Below are 19563 nucleotides of genomic sequence, written 5' to 3' on the forward strand. Positions count from 1 at the left end.
CCTATGGCTGCCAACTCCCCTCTCAGCCTTTGTCCAAGGTCCTGTACCAAAAATGGGAAATAGTCTTGATTTACATACTAACTTCCAGAAGGCAACTGTGGGCCTTAGGGAGTCTTCTGCTCTGGCAGAAAAGCCCAGCGACCAGAACTTCCATGATTAGTCAGTCTGTAGATATATTTGCTCATTGGAGTAAAAGTTTCAAGTCTAATGTTAAATATTTCCTTTGAAAAAATATACACAGTTCAGACATAAAACAGCATCTCAGGATGGGGTAGTTTTGAAAATATTCTCTGGAGAAGATTGGAGTTTGGATGGAACTGAAAGAGCCCTGGGTGGAGTTGGGTGAAGCTCCAGTCCTCACAGCACTGCCAGTCCAGGTGTTGGTCCAATTGTTGCCACGCCCATCTTGGGCCTCTGTTTCTGCATTTACTTATAAAGTTGAAAGAATGTGCTAAAGTATCAAAGCCCCTGCTTAAAAATTTGGAGACTTTTGTTCATGAATTCCTCGTCAACAGGGTCTATTAAGGTTATTGGATCAAAGAGTGATTCTGTGTTAGGCTCCCAGCGGGGGAGAGTCCCTGTGTTTGTGACATGAAACAGTGTTCGTGAGAACAGAACTCCTTGATGTCGGGAGACGGTATCTGCTGAGTGACACTGTTTCCTGAGTGGGCAGAAGGGCCCTACAATGATTGCTTAGGGCTGGCAATCCCACAGCACCCCTGTCGCCCCTTCTGCCCTGTGTGGCTCTGCAGGTGGAGGCTGCTGCCCAGACACGTGGAGCCACCGCCAAGCATTTGAAAGTGGAGGAGAAGTGATTGAATTGGCTTTGAAGAGCCCTCATTGCCATCTGTCAGGAAAAGAGACCATTCTCTCAAACCGTTTTAAAGTTTACTTTCTCTCCTTAATGCTTTTGGATGCGAGGCTGTTCAGATTGGTCATTGGAACAGCGCCAGCTCTGCTCTGTTTCGTTAGCTCTGTGTGTTATTTGTGTAAACAGTTCTCAATTAGATTTCACCAGCCTCGAGACACCACTCCGCTTTTCCACGCAGGCTGGCAGATGATGGGCGATTCCCCCATAGTTTCCAGGACAGCTCACTAGAAGATGTATCTCTCTTATTTATTTTTGAGAGATGGGGTGAGACACTGAAAATATTCTCAGGTTCCCAGTACACGTGGTTATGCTAAATTAAACCTTCAGTTAACAGTAAGGGAACTAATATTCTCTAAATCATCACTATATTTTTTGGTGGTTCATATGTACATATTAGAGTGAAAGATTAAAAAAAGAAAGAAAAACCAATCCAGAGAAAGTACCTGTGACTTGAGGTCAGGACCAGAACAGCACTGACTATAAAGAAAGTCGGGGCACGTGGTGGTGGTTTGGGGGGTGAGTTTCAGAGAGCCCAGAACTTAATGCTAACTGTAACCATGGTTACGTGAGACACTTTGTGTGGTGTTTTGTGCTGTGTTCATATTATTATTGATCTAGCAAAATGGATATGTTTAATGGGGTATAGCCGATAACCTGACCCAAGGGTTTGGCTCACTTTTATTTAAATGTCAGTTTCAGGCAGGTATAGAATGGAATCCAATAACCCCATTAAGGGTCACCCTACTATTTTAATCAGCAGCACCTCATCTAATATATTCCTAAAATTCCGTGTGTAAATTGAATTTGCGGAACTAGAATTGTATTTAAATGCGCTGGTGAATTTGTTATGTAAATGATACTGCAGTGCTGGTCCTGGGTGTGCCTGGGCCAGAGGGAGGAAGCCTCAGCAGGGGCCAGAGTCCTGTCGCCCTGTATTTGAAGAACTGTCGGAGGAGGGATGGGACCTCTTCAGGGTATCGGAGGGCAGATCCCAGCTGAGGGAGGGGTTGAGGGGTTGCTTTCTAACTGTGCGAGCCGATTGTGGGGGTTGTACTGGCTGCTCAGACATAGGCATGAACAGGCCACTGGCCATCGGTGGGGGGGTGTGGCTGATGGGCGGGTATTCTAGTGTCCATCACACTCTGTTACAGAGGTGGAAGCAGTCCACTGGCCGAGTGCACATTCAGACTGTCCACTCTCCTGGCCATGGGCCCCGGGGACAATCTGTGAGGATTTGTGCTTCCTTTCTCCAGGGACCGGAGGCCAGATGAGATAATGCCTGTGAGAGCTTCCGGCCCTGTGCCTGCTACGCTGAGCATTCAGTAAACGTTAGCCCCGACTGTCTCAGTTCTAGCTGCTCCCTGGGGGCAGGGAATCTTGGTGGGCCTGGGGTAGCAAAACCAGCCCTGCTCCGCAGGCCGGCAGCTCGCGCACCTGCCCATCGATGCAGGAACTTCAGGCCCAGACCTAGCAACTGGTTTGTTCTCGGGGCCATGCCAGGTTCTGTGGGCAATTCAAAGATTCCTAAGAAGCTCTTGTTAACCTCGAGGTGGTGAGGCAGCCATTTGGACACATGACTGTAACCCGAGCAGAGCACGTCACGTTTATGACGGGGGGCATCAGGCGCTGTGGCACTTGTGAGGGGGAAGTGGGACGGAGGAGGTGGCTGTTCAGGGAGTTCTTTGTGAGCCGTGGAGTGGGGGAGGGGATGGCCTGGTGTGCATGGGAGGGTCAGGAAGGGCAGGCCTCTGGAAGAAACCCTGCAGGACACCGGATCTGAAGACCACCGCTCTGGCAGGTGCCTGGAGGACAGCGCCCGTGGAAGTTCACCCAGTAAATAGCTTCTTCAGCTGGAAAAATGTAGCCAGCACCAGCTCCTTGAACCACAAATGTCACCACTGCTGTTTCCCTTAGGAACAAGGTACAGAGGCAGAGAAGGCTGTGTTCATGGAGCTCGTAGCAGGATCTGTGGAGGTGGGGACGTTAACTCCGCTTGCCATGCTCACATCAGCTCACGCTTCTAGGTTTTATTAACAGCCTCCGGTGCCCTCTTACCCACGTGGTCACTTTCCTTGGCCTGGACCCTGGCACACTGTGAGATATGTATACACGTATATGTACACATGGGCACTGCGTGTATCATCTATTTGGTACATATAAACGTATACATAGGTATGTACACAGGGACAGAGCATGTGCATATATGTGTGCAATGCTCTCAAAACTCCCGTTCTTGAGTTTGAGTTACGAGGGAGGTTATTCCTTGTGGTTTAGGCCGAGCTCCCAGCACAGGTGCCATGCGGACGCTGCTGCAGGTGAGACGCTGGTGCCTCCACTGGCTCGTTGATAACTGGCACCTGGTGAGTGCTCTGGAAAGGTTTCCCCACTGATGGGACAGTCACAGCGGTGCCCCCTCCCCCCCCGGAGCTGTGAGCTGCGCCCCTCCAGGTTGGTTAAAACCTCTCTCCTTCCCTCTGCCTGTTTCTGCTTTCGCATTCCCCCTTGTGTCCTAACTCCTCAGGAACGTTCTAGCAGCAAAGGTCAGATTGTGGCTGAGCCTCAGAGCCCCCTTTTCCACATAGCAGTGCCTGGTTCTGGAGGAGCTGCTTTTAGGATCACAAAATCTGCTTAAGTCCCCAAAAGCAGCTCCGTCCACCCCAGGCTGGCTGCCACTGGGGTGGCTTGTCTGATGCCCGCTTTCTTCCCACAGAGTCTTGTTCCCCCTAGCCCCGTGCTCGTCTCCACCTGGCACTCAACGCAGACTTGCTTTTCCAACAGATGAGCTGATGAACGAATTCTCCCATGTGAGTGGCTTCAGGAGAATTAGCATTTGAACCTGCAGTCAAGGTTTTAGCCCAGAGAAGAAACTGCTTGTCCCAAAACCTGAGCTTTGAAAACAGGCAGAGCTGACGTCGGATCCTGACTCCCACTGCGCTCCACCAAGCTCTCTGTGACCCCCAGCACGTTTCTTGGTTTTCTTGTCTGTGAGATGCAGTTACCACCACGGTTGCTGGGAGGAGTAGCTGCAACAATGAGAGTCCAGGACCAGGAACATAGTAGGTATTCAGGAAGTGGTTCCCAGTGCTGCTACCAAGGAAACTAGTGGAGAATGGAAGGCTCTTTATCCCGAGGGGTGGGTCTTCCCGTCAGTCCTGGGCCTTGTTTGTGGACCTGGTTCAATCTGCCACTGTCCTACTCATCACAACTCGTCTGGACTGGGCAACCTCCTCAGACTGAAAACCCTTACATACCGTCCAGTAGGCACCTCTGAATTCCTTGGCTTTGAGTTTCCAAGTAAATCTTCAGGCAACTCAGTAGCCCCTCCCCTAACTGTAGAGGCAAATGGCAGCCACTGGATCAGCGAGAGACAGTTTAATTGGCGTCACCTCTGCGGACCTGGTTTGGGAGAAGCTACTCCAGCTGGCACCAGGATGTCAGGAGAATCCAGGGACCATCTGGAAAAACTGCTTCATAGAGAAGCTACAAGAAAAGTTGTGTTTTACTTTGACTGCAGTTGGGAGATTCTGTCTGAGCTCCTACCAAAACAGGTGTTTTTGAAAGTATCAGGAACAAAGGAAAGGGGAATTTTATCCCCTACTGGGCTCTGCTGGGCCCAGGCCCAGGCCCAGGCCCAGGCCCAGGCCTAGGCCCAGGCCCAGGCCCAGGCCCAGGTGAGATCAAGTGAGGGACACGTTAAGGACCCTCCTCCTCAGGCCCGGGACCTCCATCCGGAAGCAGGTGCTGTAAGAGAAACAGCCGGGCCTCTATCAGCCGCTCTAACCAAGGGGGTGTTTTACAGAAAAGCCTTTGCAGTGTTATTTTTGCGAGACTGGGCGCTGAGCGGGTTCTGGGGGGCAGCAGCCTGGTCGCGTGCATCTGTCCGCGTGTTAGATGCAGGGGAGCCGGCAACTCGGGCGCCCAGGACGTTAACAAGCTGCAGCGTTTCCCTGTGGGCCTGGCTATTTTGCTAAGTTAACTAGGTTGAGAACTCAGTGCCGGAGCCCAACAAGTGGCTTTCAGCTCTTTCTTCACCGTGAGGAAAGGCCTCTCCTCCGGGCCGGCCCCTCCACAGTGGGCTGTGGAGGCCGGGGTGAGGCGGGCAGCCACAGGGCACTGCCAACCAGTCTCGGGGGCTCGGCACTGCCGGGACCCAAGATGCTCAAGTCCGGCGCTTTCCCACGGGGACCTGACCACGCCTGCTCTGCCGCTGTCTCCTGCCCAGATGGCGGCAGATGGCAAGCCCTGTTTCACCGGTGAGAAAGCGTAGGTCCAGTGGCCATGTTGAGCCGATGGAAGAGAGACGGCCGCAGGGTCCCACCCCAGGTCTCCTTCCCGAGCGTGCGTTCACTCCACCATCTGCTGCGTACCCCAGAGTTATCTGAGCTTCCGATACGTGCTGGGGGCTGTGCTGGGCTCGGGGGGAACCAGCCAACAAGGACCTCATGGAGGACAAGGACTGCCACGTCCCGGGGGGGTATCCCCAAACTACGCTTTCACGTACCTTTTTCTATTCTCAGAAAATGGGCTGCCCGCGAACAGCCATCCCCAACTGGGCACTGAAAAACCACCTGTTAATGCCATTTAGGGCTGACAGTGCACCAGCCAGGGAACCACCGCCCGCCGCGCTCTATCCTGAAGGGACAGTCACGACGGCAATGGGAGGGCCCAGGCTCCGTGACGACCGTGCCTGGGCATAGACGTGTCACCTTGTCTGTCATTCCTGTGATGAGCTGTGTTTACCGGCCGAAGCAGCTGGGCTCTCGTCTGTGAACATTTCAGTGCCCCGAAGTCCAAGTGCACAAATACGCCTCCCTGAGCAAACATAAAGCGACTCCCGGGGTGTCAGGTGATTTCCTGCCCGTCTCGAAGGAAGCCAGCGTTGCCAGTGGCAATTAAACTGCATGATTGGATACAGGGAGAGTTTTATAATTGCTCCCGGGTAGCAACTTATTAGGACGGATGTTCCTTATGACATGTGTCAAAAAGGTCAAAGTTTATACTTCCTTGAACAGTAACCTAATCTTTGAAACTCTAAAACTTACACTTCTTGGTCATTAATTTTTTTTTTTACAAGCAGAGATTTTGACAATTAACCCAGTTAATAAAGGTCAAATTTCAATTTTTTCCAATTTCTGGAGCACTTAACTTACTCCTTTTTGAAAACAGGGAGCTGGAGGAAGATAAATAGTTATTAAGTGAGAGCAGGGAGGCAGCCCCGCTGTCAGGGTGGCGGTTACGAAACAGCTGACACCCGAGAAGAGAACCGCTGTGCATCTGATGGGGAGGGAAGCAGGTTACAAGCTGAGGAAACAGAAAAATTAAGCCCAAATAATGTGTGCAGCTTGTATGATGATATGAGAATGCTCGTTAAATCATCTCGATTCTAGTCATTTGACTGTGTAGGCTTCAGGCTTCCACAGTGGAATCTGCACGTTTCAAAATAGGTAATTTTTGCAAACTTGCAACAAAGTCCAACGGGAGTCAGGAACCAAGTGTCCTTCGCCAGGCTGCCTCCCTGTGATGAACCCACAGACAGACCCCCAAACCGAGCAACAAAGTGGGGTCAAAGCACATGACCACTGTGACAGCCCCCAGGTGGGACCAGGGCAGGTGTGGGCGGGGAGGGGGTTTTATCACTTGTTAATGGCTAGGAAACAGCAGAGAGACTCCACAAAGCCCTCTGTCCCCCAAACATGACAGCCAAACCTCCCTTTCCACCCCAATCCAAACCAACCCCCTCAAGCTCTGGGTCTCCACTCCCCGCAAGCTTGTGGGAGCCCCTACCTGGGGTCCCCAGGCCCCCCCAGTGCCGGCTGGGATGAAACAGCAGCCAGGGCGCTGCCCAGGGAAGCCCAGCAGAGTTCTTGCACCCGCTCACCCCGAGGGCGGGTGCCTCCCCGCCCGAGCCAAGAGCCTGGTCTGAGAGGTGGCGTTTGTTGTCGCTGTTGGGTTATCTACATATAAAGGCTTCTCGGTACAGATGTGCGGACGTTAAGGAAGCTAACGTATAAAACCACACTTGCATTGGGTCTGCTTACCAGCAATCACCAGCGACGTCGGGGAGCCAGCACCCTGCCTCTTCTGCCCACGGCGCTCTGAGCGAGCTGAGCTGGGATTTGAAGTGCAGCCTCCAGGGTGACGGGCAGAGTCCCTGCCACCGTGGACGCAGGCGGGGGACAGGCGTCTAATCCACCTGGCAGAACCCCAGCTGTGGTTTGCGTTGGTTTGAAGGAAAAGGTTCCCGGGGAGCTCAGCGGTGTCCCCTGGGTCGGAGGCAGGGGAACACTTTCAAGGTGCTGATAAAGAGGCGCGGTCTCCAGGCAGGAGTCTTCTGAGCCCTGGAACTGCTGGAGGGGGCGCTGGATGGTCAGACAAGAGCCGGGCTGCAACTGCTGCTTGGAAGGGTGCCGGAGGTTAGGGTGGCCTGGGTGTGGGCCTGAGAGGAGGGACTGAGAAGCCACAGGAAGTGAGGAGGTCACGGCAATGAAAAGCCGAGGGTGAGAACTCGGCCTGAGGCGGCTCAGGGCCCCGAGGGTGGACAGCTGCGTTCCAAGCAGAGGTTACTCTGTGCTCGGCAAGGACGTCATGGGCGGCTTGGCCAGCTGAGGTCAATGCCTGGGGTCCCTTGGAGCAAAGCCCCTCCCCCCTCCCAGGAAACCCCCAAGCCGCTGAGGTCAATGCCTGGGGTCCCTTGGAGCAAAGCCCCGCCCCCTCCCAGGAAACCGCGGCAACTGAGCGGCGCCCGGCTTTATTGAAGACGCTCAGAAACCTCCGGTAATGACCGACCAGCCCGGAGCAGGCCTCCTGAAAGGTCATTTCTCCAAGAGAAGAAAATGATCCCTTTCCCGCCGGCTGTCATCTTTCGCTTTAATTAATATCAACCACGTACAGACTTGGCAGTGGCTTCAGATGTTCAAGTGGACTTCCTTTGACATTTTTAATAAAAAATGTAAATCCTTCTGGGCTCACCGAGGTGTCCCTCAGAGCCGTCTTAGTGACAGGGAGCCTTCGGGGCAGACGGATGCCCGCCCCTGCCCGCAGCTGTGCGAGGACGGACTTGCTCTGAGGACAGGACCACAACAGTGTGGACATTCCCGGCTCGTGGGCTGGTTCGTCCGTCCACCCGCCGGGCCAGCAACATGGAAGAACAGGGCGGCTGGTGTCCACATCCCAGCCGCCCGGCGAGTGCTCACCTCCCTGCCTCAGCTGCTTCACCTGTACAATGGGGCAGTCACAGCGCCGGTTTCACCAGGTGGTTTTATGGGTTAACTTACCTTCCGTGGGCTGCGCAGAGACGCAGCCAAGGGCGGCTGGAGAGCTTTGTCACTGATGCCCATCCCCACTGGGTCACGTTGCTTGTGTGTCCCCTGCCCCCACCAGGCTGGAGGCGGGACAGTGTCTGGCTCAGGGGCAGACCTGCAGAACAGGAGCCAGGCTGAACCAGGTCCCTGAGGAGTAGGGGGGTGTGGCCCAGGCCGCAGGCGGAGGTGCCAGACTGCGCGACAGAGACCGGGACCAGCTTCTCTCCACGGAGCTGGGACAGATGGGCCCGTCCGGTTCCTTTAGTGCTGTTTCCGTTTTTCCGACAAGGACGCTGACGCCCAGTTACAGGATTGTTTGCCCCAGATCACTGACTCTTTATTCCTCAAGGAACTGAGAGGCGAACACAGTCCTCGGAGCCTCTGATAAGCAGGCTGGCCTTTTGTGATTCCCAAACTCCCCTTTCAAAGACCATCCATAAAGTGCCTACTGTGTGCCAGTGCCACATGGCAATCGAGAGACCAGCTGTCCCCTCTGGAGCTCAAAGTGCGGTGGCTGCCCTTCCCTCAGTGGCACCCGCCAATGCTTAGCTGGAACAGAGAACCCCCTTTTCCTGAGGTCTTTACTCGAAGGCCCCAACACAAAGTTCCATTGACATCCCCCTGCCAAAATAAAAACCCCAGTGTGCATTTCCTACAAAAAGGACATTCTCTTACTTAGTCACATGACAAGCATCGAAATCAGGAAATTAGTGCCACTGTGTTACTACCGTCTACTCCTCAGGCCCCATCTAAGTGTCCCAATGATGTGGACCTTCACTGCGAGGATCCCTGGTGGCGCCCTGAATCTAGTGGCCGGACCTCGTCTTCACTCTAGACCAGTTCTGCTGTCACTCCTGGACTCGCGATGCTGACACCCTGGAGGATGACCGGCCTGCTGTTTGTAGAATGCCCCTCAGCTGGGGTTTCTCTCTCGTTTCCTGTTGTTAGATTCTGGTTCTGCGTCTTTCTCAGGAAGCGACACCGTGTCTGCTCTCCGCATCCCGTCAGGTGGCACAAGATTTCAGTGCGTCCCACAGCCAGTGAGGTTGGCCTTGTTGGTCTGATCACGGTAGGTTCTGCCAGATTTGCAGGTTGGAGAGCTACTCTTTCCCTTTGAAATAAATTCCCTGTGTGTGTGTTGGGGGACACGTTACATTGCGTGTGTGTAATTAGGAAATATCCCATTCCTCATCTATTACTAGGATGATGATTATTTCGTACAATTATTTATTTTGATACTCAGCTTGTCCCTGATTTGGCCAGCGGGTTAGCCTTTCAAGCTGGCCTCCGTGTCCTGCTCATTTTTTGAGCAATTCCTGACCTCCCTCTGCCCCGGCCCTGGATCCGTGGTTCGGTGGCTCAGCCGTCTCTCTCTCCCACGAGCCCTGTTTCTGGTTAGTGGAGCGGAGTGGTAGCAGCCAAGATCGGGGCAGTAGGTGTGCTCGTGACCACTGGGGTGTCAGTCTCCCAGGCTCTCTCAGCAAACAGAGCTAAACACACGCGTGTCCACACGCTGATTTACATCAATGCATCTACATCTCTCTTACTCCCACCTCCAATTCCATTCAAACCAACGAGTTCACCCTAGTTCCCCCCTTTCATATCTGTAAGTCCCTCTTGCACAGCGAGCGCTCAGGCTCCCATTATCCTCGAAATATTTACTTATGGGATCACTGCCCTCAGAGGTGACCAGCCTCCTCTTGCCTGGATGCCCCCTCACTCTGCTTGGGCGACAATATCCCACCATCAATTAATTGCCCGTGTGTGTGGGGACCCTCCTCTCCTCCTCTCCTCCTCTCACTCCGATACTTTGTGCTTCGCTGCCCGGGCTCCTCTCACCCCGCTCGGGTCTCTGACCCACGTCATAGGCCTTCAGCATGGAAAACCTCACCTGGCTGGAACCCATTCAGCCTCCCACACCCATGCTGGGCTGCCACCCTTCCTCCCTCTGGGGTGAGCACCTACCCTGCGCAGTCTTATCTAATGGCTTTTGGACCGAATATTCAGGAAGAAAAGAAGGCAGGCAGGCTGCATATTAAATTTGAGCAGAGACTGCCAAATTGGTCTCCAGAGCGACTTTCCCCATTTGTAAGCTCACCAGCCGTGTGCGAGGGAGCCTACATCCCTGCCCACTCCCCAGCACTTGATGTTGGCACACTTAGGTTTTTGCCAATCTGATGGGAACAAATGTGTCAAATTGATTTGCATTTCCCGTCTTTACAGACAAGTTGAGCATCTTTTAGTACACGGATTAACCCTTTATCATTTCTGTTCTGCATCTAGTCTACTCCTACCTTTTTCCCGTTTTCACATCGAAGGAATGCTCTGTATGTATTGGGCACATATATTTGTTAAATACGTTGTAAATGTTTTTTCATCTGCCACTTCTGTGTTATCTTTCTTCATACAAACATTTACGTTTCGTAGTAAAATTTGAGAATTTTGCTTTTTATTTAAAGCTTGCTTAAGATTCTTCAAGGTCATAAATATATTTTCTAGTGTTTTCTCCTATTACTCTTGCAGATTTTTTAAAAAAGATCTATGGTTTTTTCCCATTAATTTTTGTTAATGGTATGAAGAGGAAACTTAATTTTAATTTTTTCCAGGTAGCAAATTGTTCTAATATTTATTGACTATTCCATTCCGCACCCCCCACCCGGCCCACTGATTTGAAATTCCACCTTGTTGCTGTGCTAAATATATATGTGTCTGGTTTTTTTGATCTTCTATTTTTGTTCCAAGGATCTATTTATCTGTTCATGTGCTAATATCACATTATATTTATTAAAATTACTTTATAATATGCTTTGACATCTTGTTGGGCAAAATTCCCCTCTTTTTTTTTTTTCCTTTTCAAGCTGTCTTGGCTATTAGGGAGCATTTTCTCTTCCTTCTGAATATTAGAATCAGCTTGTCAAACCCCATCAAAATCTCGATCAGAGTTGGATTGTTGGATTGGGATTGTGTTGAATTTATGGAGAGGATTAAAATGGAGCAAAAATATTAATTCTTAGTGTTCTGATACGGCCCCGAGATCATATGAACTGGCTCTCCGTGGAAGGAGGGCAGCCAGCCACCCTGGGGTGCCAGCCCCCTGAGCCCACATGCCCCTCTGCTGCTTCCCCCTCGCCAGTCACCTCCACAGCAAAGCCACCTCCTCACAAACCACATTCTTTATAAAAAATTTGCTTAGTTTACTAGTGAGACTAACGAAAGAGTATTTGTGAAAATGCCTAAGACATACAGAGGAACAATATAGGAACCCTGGTGTCCCACCACCTCGCTTAAGAAACGGGACCTACATCAACTGCGAGGCCCTCCGGGCACCTCCCAGGCCCCAGCCCAGCCCACCTTCCCTCACAGGCATCTGTGCTCCTGAATCTGTGCTCAGTGACCATTCTCCTGCAGTCCTTTCTTGCTTTACTGCGTGCTTGTGGCCCTACACAGGGCATTGTTTAGTTTTGCATGTTTTTAAAAAAATATGTTTTTATTGATTTCAGAGAGAGGAAGAGTGAGGGAGAGATAGAAACATCAGTCGGCTGCCTCCTGCACCCCCCGCTGGGGGGATCAAGCCTGCAACCCAGGCAGGTAGCCTGACCGGAAATGGAACTGGTGATCTCTTGGTTCCTGGGTTGATGCTCAACCACTGAGCCACACAGACTGGGCTAGTGTTGCATGTTTCTGAACCGCATGTCACTGAGTAATTGTGTGTGTGCCCTTCCGTCCTTTGCTTTTTTCTTTCTCCATGCGACGTTCCCTGGATTACCTACGTTGCGCGCATTCACCGCTGTGTAGCACTCTGTTTACAGATTCTTTCTTCTGCTGATGAAACCTGGGTGGCTTCCAGGTTTCGTTTTCTGCTTTCCCGACAGTGCTGCTTGTAGGAGGCCAGCCTTCTGTGCTCATGGGTTGGAACCCTCTGAGCTGTGCACCCTGGGGCGCAGTTTCTGGGTCACGAGGGGTTCATTCCTTCAGCGTTATTCTGTAGCGTAAGCAGAGGCTTTGGTCATTTTGACTCCTGCCAGGATGAAGTTCCCACTGCTCCTCATTGTTGGCAATAATTGATATTCTCATTGCCTGGAATTTTAAAATTTTAAATTTTTTGGCACTCATACATGAATGACATCATGGCAAATGCAGGAGTGTGAGGTCATTGCCTTTTCCTCTCCCTTCAGTAGAATCTCAAACATTTTCAGATCGAAGGCACAGGTGGGATTAGCCTGGTGGAATTCCCCAGTTCGAGAGAAAACTCCTTTAAAGCTTTCAAAATCCCAGGCAGAGGGGAAAAGTCAATGCATCAGGAGTATCTAGACTGAAACCCGGCTCCTCATTTGCTGTGCTGGATGCCAGAGGTCGTTATAATAACCCGGTAAGTCAGTGCAATCATCACCCCCACTTACAGATGAGGAAATGGAGACTTGGGTAAGTTCTCCAAGGTCACAGATCTAGTAACTTATGATCCAGACTTCACTGTCTGACTCCAGAATACATACTTAAAAAAAAAAAAAAAAAAATATATATATATATATATATATATATATATAAACATATATATATATATGTTTTTATTGATTTCAGAGAGAGGGAGGGAGGGAGGAGAGAGATATTGATCGGCTGCCTCCTGCACGCCCCCTACTGGGGACCGAGCCCACACCTCCAGCATGTGCTCTGACCAGAAATCAAACCAGCAACCTCCTGGTCCACAGGATGATGCCCAGCCAACTGAGCCATACCAGTCAGGCCAGAATCCACACTTTTTAACTACTATGCTTCCCTAAGTAAGATGGGATATAAGAAAATGACTTAACATTCTAGAGGCCTTTTACCCAAACTGAATGGCAAACAGAAATTCTAAGGCCAGTGTCATTAGAGCCAGGACCAAGAGCTGGCGCCTGTTCTCACCACTCTAGTCAACACTGTTCTAGCTGATGTAACTGGAAAGGAAAACTAACAAAGACAATTTAAATACATGAAAAGAAATGATAAAATTGTCTCTTTTTTTTGCAGGTTATATAATTATGTATCTAGAAAATCCAATTAATTCAACAGTGACTGAAAAAAGGCAAAAAAAAAAAAAAAAAGCTGAGGTGGCTGGATGCTGGATAAATAAGCAACAACAAAATAGCTATTCTTTATATTGGCAATAAACAGAAATGGAAATGCAAAAACCATCACATTCACACTGGGAACAAAAATATATATTTTTTTAAATATTTGAAAAAATATTTGAAGTAGCATCAAAAAGAATAAAATATTTAGGAATAAATTTAACAAAAACACACACAAAACTTATACTCTGAAAACTATAAAATATTGTTGAAAGAAATAAAAAATATAAATAAGTGGAAAGAATCCTATGTTCATAGATTAAAATTTAGTACTGTTAAGATGGTATACTCCTCCAAGCTATCTGTAGATTCAATGCAGTCCTTATCAGAATCCCAGCTGACTTCTTTGTAGAAATTGCCAAGGTGATTAAAATATTTATGAAATATCACAGGATCCAGAATGACCAAAATAACTTGAAAACAAGAAGTAAAGTTGGAGGATTCCCATTCCTGATTTCAAAACTTACTACAAAGCAACATTAATAAAGATTGTGTGGTACTGTCTAGATATATAGATGAATGGAATAGAATTGAGAGTCCAGATATAAATCCATGTGTCTATAAGAAGCTCATTTTTGACAAAGTTGCCAAAACTATTGAAGGGGAAAGAATAGTCTTTTCGACAAATGGTACTGGGATAACCGTATAGTCACATGCAAAAAGATAAAGGCGAATCCTTACCTCACACCATATACAAAAATTAGCGCAAAATGAATCAAAGAGCCAAACTACACTACACCAAAGTCATAAAACTCTTAGAAGAAAACACAAGGGTAAATATTTATGACCTCATTTTTGGCAATTAATTCGTAGATATAAATCCAAAAGCATGAACAAGAAAAGAAAGACTAGATAAACTGGACTTCATCAAAATTAAAAACTTTTGTGCTTCAAACCACACTCTCAATAAAATGAAAAAAACAGCCCATGGAATGGAAGATAATACTTGCAAATCGTTTATCTGATAAGGGGCTTGTATCTAGAGAATATAAAGAACTCCTATAACTCAGCACTAGAAAGACAATCCAGTTTGAAAATGGGCAAAGGATTTGAATGGCTATTTCTCCAAAGAAGGCATACAAATGGCCTATAATAAGCAGCTGAAAAGACGCTCAACATCATTAGTCATCAAGGAAATTGAAATCAAACTACAGTGAGATGCCACTTCACACTCACTAGGATGGCTACATAAAACGTCCCATAATAGCAAGTGATATACAGAGAAATCGGAACCATCAAACAGTGTGGCAGTTCCTCAAATGATTAGCCAGAGTTACTGCAGGACCCAGCAATTCCACTCGGAGGTATATGCCCAAGAAGAACAAAAACATTTGCCCACACAAACACTCGTATGCAGATGTTTATTTACATGATGTTTCCTGCATCGTTATTCATAATTCCAGCCAAAAGGTGGATACAACCCAAATGTCCATCAATTGATGAATGGAGCTGGGCCAGCAGACACCTGAATCTCGGACTCTCAGTGAGATCAGATTATTGTGAGACAATAACTTTCTATTGTTTCAGCCACTCAGTTTGTGGTACTTATCACGGCAGAGTAACAATAGAAATAGGAATTAATTTATATTTTACTTCATTAACATTGGTTATCTTATGGGTTTGGACTGGATTGAAAGAGGCTATTAGGATTTTAAATATGCTTTTACCATTTGCATTGTTTTAATGAGCATGTACTTTCTTTGCATTTAAAAAACAAAATATTTTTTTAAAAAGAAAACGGCTATAGGGTTTGGGGCTCTCTTCATTTTTTTTTTACCTTCTGTATGGTTAGACGTTTTTACTGTCTTTAGCGAAGGTCCTCCTTTCCAGCCCCAAATCTGTTGGCCAAACCTATTCTCTGAAGCAGCCCGGAAAGTCTATGGAACGCTGGGTGTGGGGAAAGCAGGGTGGGGCGGGGCTCTTGCTCTGTGGCCTGGGGAGTGAGGACCTTCGTGTGAGGACAAGGAGGTGACGGTGAGGCTGGTGGTGGTGCTGCTGGCGGTGAAGGAGAATTAATGATGTTGAAATCTCCAGTTGGCACTTTCTCCTGCCCAATCCAGCTGTATCTTCCATTTACAGATTTGGAAACTGAGGCTCAGGGAGGTCAAAGGACTTGGGTGGGGGCCCACAGCTAGGGGAGTTGTGGAGCCAGGATCTGAGCCTGCATTAGCTGAGCTCCAACCCATGTTCCAACTCACAAATGCTTCAACCACAGAGGTTGGGAGGGGTACAGTGCCCTCCACCCACCTTCACCCCATCCCCACCCCCACCCCACATATCAGGCCCCCTCCCTAGCCTAGCGGGAGCCTCCTCTAGTTCGAGACAGTCAAGGGGTGGGCAAAAAACCGGGACCGCGCCACCGCTTGTCTCGGCAGCTTTGCGTAGCCCCCACTGGCGCGCTGCGATGTGGGAGACCTGCATTATTCAGGCCCATGGAATATTCAGGCTGTCGGGCAGAGGAATGAGCCTGTCAGGGCTGGCTGAGCTGTTCTCGCACAAGAGGCCCCTGTGGGCTGCAGAAGCTGCCTGCGCCTTGCACTGGGACAGATGTGTCGTCCTGGCCTGACCCAGGTGGGGGCGCGGGCTGGCGCTGCCACCTGATGGATTGTCCTCATTTGGGGGGGATGCATTATTGAGCACATGGGCGCTTTCCAACCAGACTGTTGGACGAGATGGCTCAGCTGTGTGCCCACTGGTGGGAGTCCCAGAGAATCCACTCCCAGGGGAAGCTGGCATGGTGTGCCGAGCCTGTGCAGACCTTTCGGGGTGGCGGGCATTCTTGCCTCAGTTCCTGCAGAGCCAACCTTCAGCAGAAAGACCTGGAATTCAGGACACCTGGTTTCAGCGCTGTGTCAGCCACCCAACTGCACACCTGCTTGAAGAACAAGGTGAAGAGTCTGGTTCTCTGTGGTTCGGCTCCCATGAAGTCAGTGTGAACAGGGTCCCCAAGCAGGAGGTGGGACACTAGAGCCCATGTTTCCAGAATCAGGGAACTCACCCATCCTGAACCTGTGCCCTCTGAGCCCTTGGGCATGGTGCTAGAGCCCCAGAATGTTGTGGTGGGCAGGTCTGGAACCCCAGAGCGATTGGCTCTAGCATCCTGGTGGCAGCTCTGGAACCTGTGGTAGAACTTCCTGAACTGCACAGTTGGTGGTTCTGGAACCCTGGGGTGGCACTGGAACCCTGGGGTGGTTCTGGAACCTGGCACTCCCCAGGCTGGACATTTGAGCTCCAGCACACTGTGCAGAGCTCACTGGCCCCTCCTGAGCCCCATGTTGATTCCTGAGTCGGGCCTCACAGCTGACCCACCAACCCTGCCTGCCGCTTGACACCCCTCTTCCCAACCTAAAGATGCCCATTAGTGTCCCAAGAGAATAATCCAGTCATCTCCATTTACAGAGAAAGACACAGAGGTACAGAGAGTTTAAAAAGAGGCTGAAAGCCCGGCCAGCATGGCTCAGAGGTTGAGCATCGATCTATGATTCAGGAGATTGTGGTTCAATTCCCGGTCAGGGCACATGCCTGGGTTGCAGGCTCCGACCCCAGCAGGGGGCATGCAGTGCAGGAGGGAGTCGACCAATGACTCTCATCATTGATGTTTCTGTCTCTCTCTGAAATCAATAAAAATATATTAAAAAATAAAAAGAGGCATAAATTCTTCATGGTCACACACCAAGTCAGCCTATTTAGGATAGAACTGATGTCTCTTTTAACTCTACCACAGCATCTCCCTCATTCCTGCCTAGATCCCGAGCACTCAACAAATATTTATTGAACACACAAATCATAGGCCCTATTCTAGATGCTGAGGAGACAGCAGTCGCAGAACAGACAGGGACCCTTGCCCTCATAGAGCTGACATGGGGGGGGGTATGTGGGCCCTGTCCGAAGATAGATAAATACCCAGCTTGGCATCAAGATGAGAGGACCCCAGGCTGCTCCAATGCACCCTCCTCAGCTGGGCTGTGCCCCTGAGCTCTAACAGCCACCGCCAGTAACCAGGCCAGCTCACCCCTTTCACCCTGTCACCCCAAGAAACTGGAGCCCCCAGAAATGTTAGCCCTGGCCTCTCCTCCAGCCCCCGATGCTCGGTGTCCCAGAGAACAGGGCTGGGGAGCCAGGCCAGGGCGGCAGCCCCCTCCGGGCGCTTTTCCATTCTCTCACATCCGACCACCTTGGAGCAAGCGGGCGCCCAGCCTGGCTGCGCCACCCAGACCCCCATAAATTATGCACATCGCTCCCATCTCTGGATGGCGGCGCTGGGGAAGTTACGGCTCCCATGAAGTCACTCCGCGCGGCAGCCCAGCTGTTCCCCGGCGCCGGCCTTCCTGGGCTGGGAGGGCCGCGCCGGGCTCTCCGGGCCTCGGGGCGCCCGCCCGCGCTCTGCGGTGAGTCCCTGGCGGAGGGGACACTTCCGTCCCCAGCAGGACTGGGGCTGGTGGCCCGCTAGTGCACGGTTATGGCGAGGCCAACGTGTCGCAGGGGCTGCCTGCCCGCTGCGCACAGAAGGCTCTGGGGCTTCGGGCCGCCTCCCAGGGGTCACCTTTCCCGCCCGCCGCTGGTCCTCGAGGTCCCGGGCGTGCACGCGGGCTGACCTCTCTCGCGCGTGGCAGGGACTGGCCAGGAACGGTCGCTACGCGCGTGTAAGGCGATCTGAACAGCCGGCCAGCAGGGGTCGTCGGGCCCACGCCACCAAGGGGCAGGGGCTCACCCAAGGTGACCGGGGGCAGGCGCAGCGGCAGCTCCAGGTGCGTCCTTCCAGCCGCCTGGCCTCTGCGCGGGTTCCACCTGCCCCGGACCCAGACGGGGCGTGGTTACCCGCCTGTGTAGCTGATTGGACCAGGGCTTGGGAGCGGAGCCAATGACAACCACAGGTGGCGCGGTGGTGAGAGCTCTGTCCAATAGGAACGCCCCGTCCTGGAGTGCGTCCGCCGGAGCCAATCAGAGCCTCTCACTGGCTTTGGGGGCGGGGCGGGGAGTGGCTATAAAAGCTCAGCGCAGCCCCGGCTGGGCCCGCGGCGCCTCTCCTGCAGGGCGGCGGGAGGGAGGCAGGTGCCCCGGGACTGAGCCTCCAGCTGATGCTGAAGCCCCCAGGTGAGAGCTCGGGCGGTTCCAGGGCCGGGCCTCTGGAGGTGACTAGGGACCTGCGCCGGGGCAGTTTTCCAGGTACAGGGCTTCGGCGGTGTCACCGCTAGTGAATTACAGCATCTGCAGAATGTTTTAAGTTATGTATGGCAGAGCCCGGCAATATTGATGAGCGTCAGTATCCATAAAAGAGGCAGCTGTTTCCGTATTGGGGGTGCCTGTCTGCTGGCCCTGAAAGATACTAATTCATAGGCCCAGGGATATTGGAGCTGGGGGCCTGGAAACCTAAACTCCCCGCTCGGGGGCAGGAAAGCCGCCCAGGCAGGAGCGGAGCCCAGTCCCTGCCCCGTCTTGTGCTCACGGGTTTCTTTGCACCTGAGTGACCTCCAGGGCCTCTCTCCTTACCTGATCTATCCTCTGAGTGCTGGCCGCACGCTTATGGTGCTGGGTACTTTAGATAAACTCTCCCTAAAGCCCTTGATGGTAAGTTTCCTCACTCTCGTTATAAAGTTAGAGAAACTGAGGCCCACAGTGTTACCTAATTTACCCAAGATCATATCTCTAGAAAATGGTGGAAGCGAAAACCACAATTCAACTTCTGATTCCAAAACTGTGCCCTTGGCTGCCTGTGTGGCCCTTGAGGTGGGTCTTGAGGAGTAAGGGTGGAAACCATTCACTCGTGCGTGTGCTCGTTCGTTCATTCGCTCATTCGCTCACTCAGCCGGCCCGTCCCACAGGCCTAATGCTTTCCTTCTCGGGCTCATGATCTGTCGTTTCCTTGTTTCACTTGCTTTCCTGTCTAGAACCGACCTCCACGGAGGCAGGAACTGTGTGTGCTTTAGTCACCCCGGTATCCCCAGGGCCTAGCCTGGAGCCGGTCCTCAACAAATGCTGGTTGAATGTTAAGTGAATGATAGGACATCAAGAAGCCAAGATTGCCCTGGCCGGTGTTGCTCAATGGTTAGAGCGTCGGCCCAAGCACCCAAGGGTCACGGGTTCGATTTCAGGTCAAGGGGTCAAGGGCACGCACCTGGGTTGTGGGTTCGCTTCCCGCCCCCAGTTGGGGCATGAGGAGAGGCAACCAGTCTATGTGTCTCTCTCACATCAATGTTTCTCTCTCTCTCCCCCTCCCTCCCTCTCTTCCACTGTCTCTGAAAAAGCAATGGAAAAAATATCCTCAGGTGAGGATTAACCAAAA

Source organism: Miniopterus natalensis, chromosome 1, assembly GCF_054644295.1.
Source record: "Miniopterus natalensis isolate mMinNat1 chromosome 1, mMinNat1.hap1, whole genome shotgun sequence".
Classification (NCBI taxonomy): Eukaryota; Metazoa; Chordata; class Mammalia; order Chiroptera; family Miniopteridae; genus Miniopterus; species Miniopterus natalensis.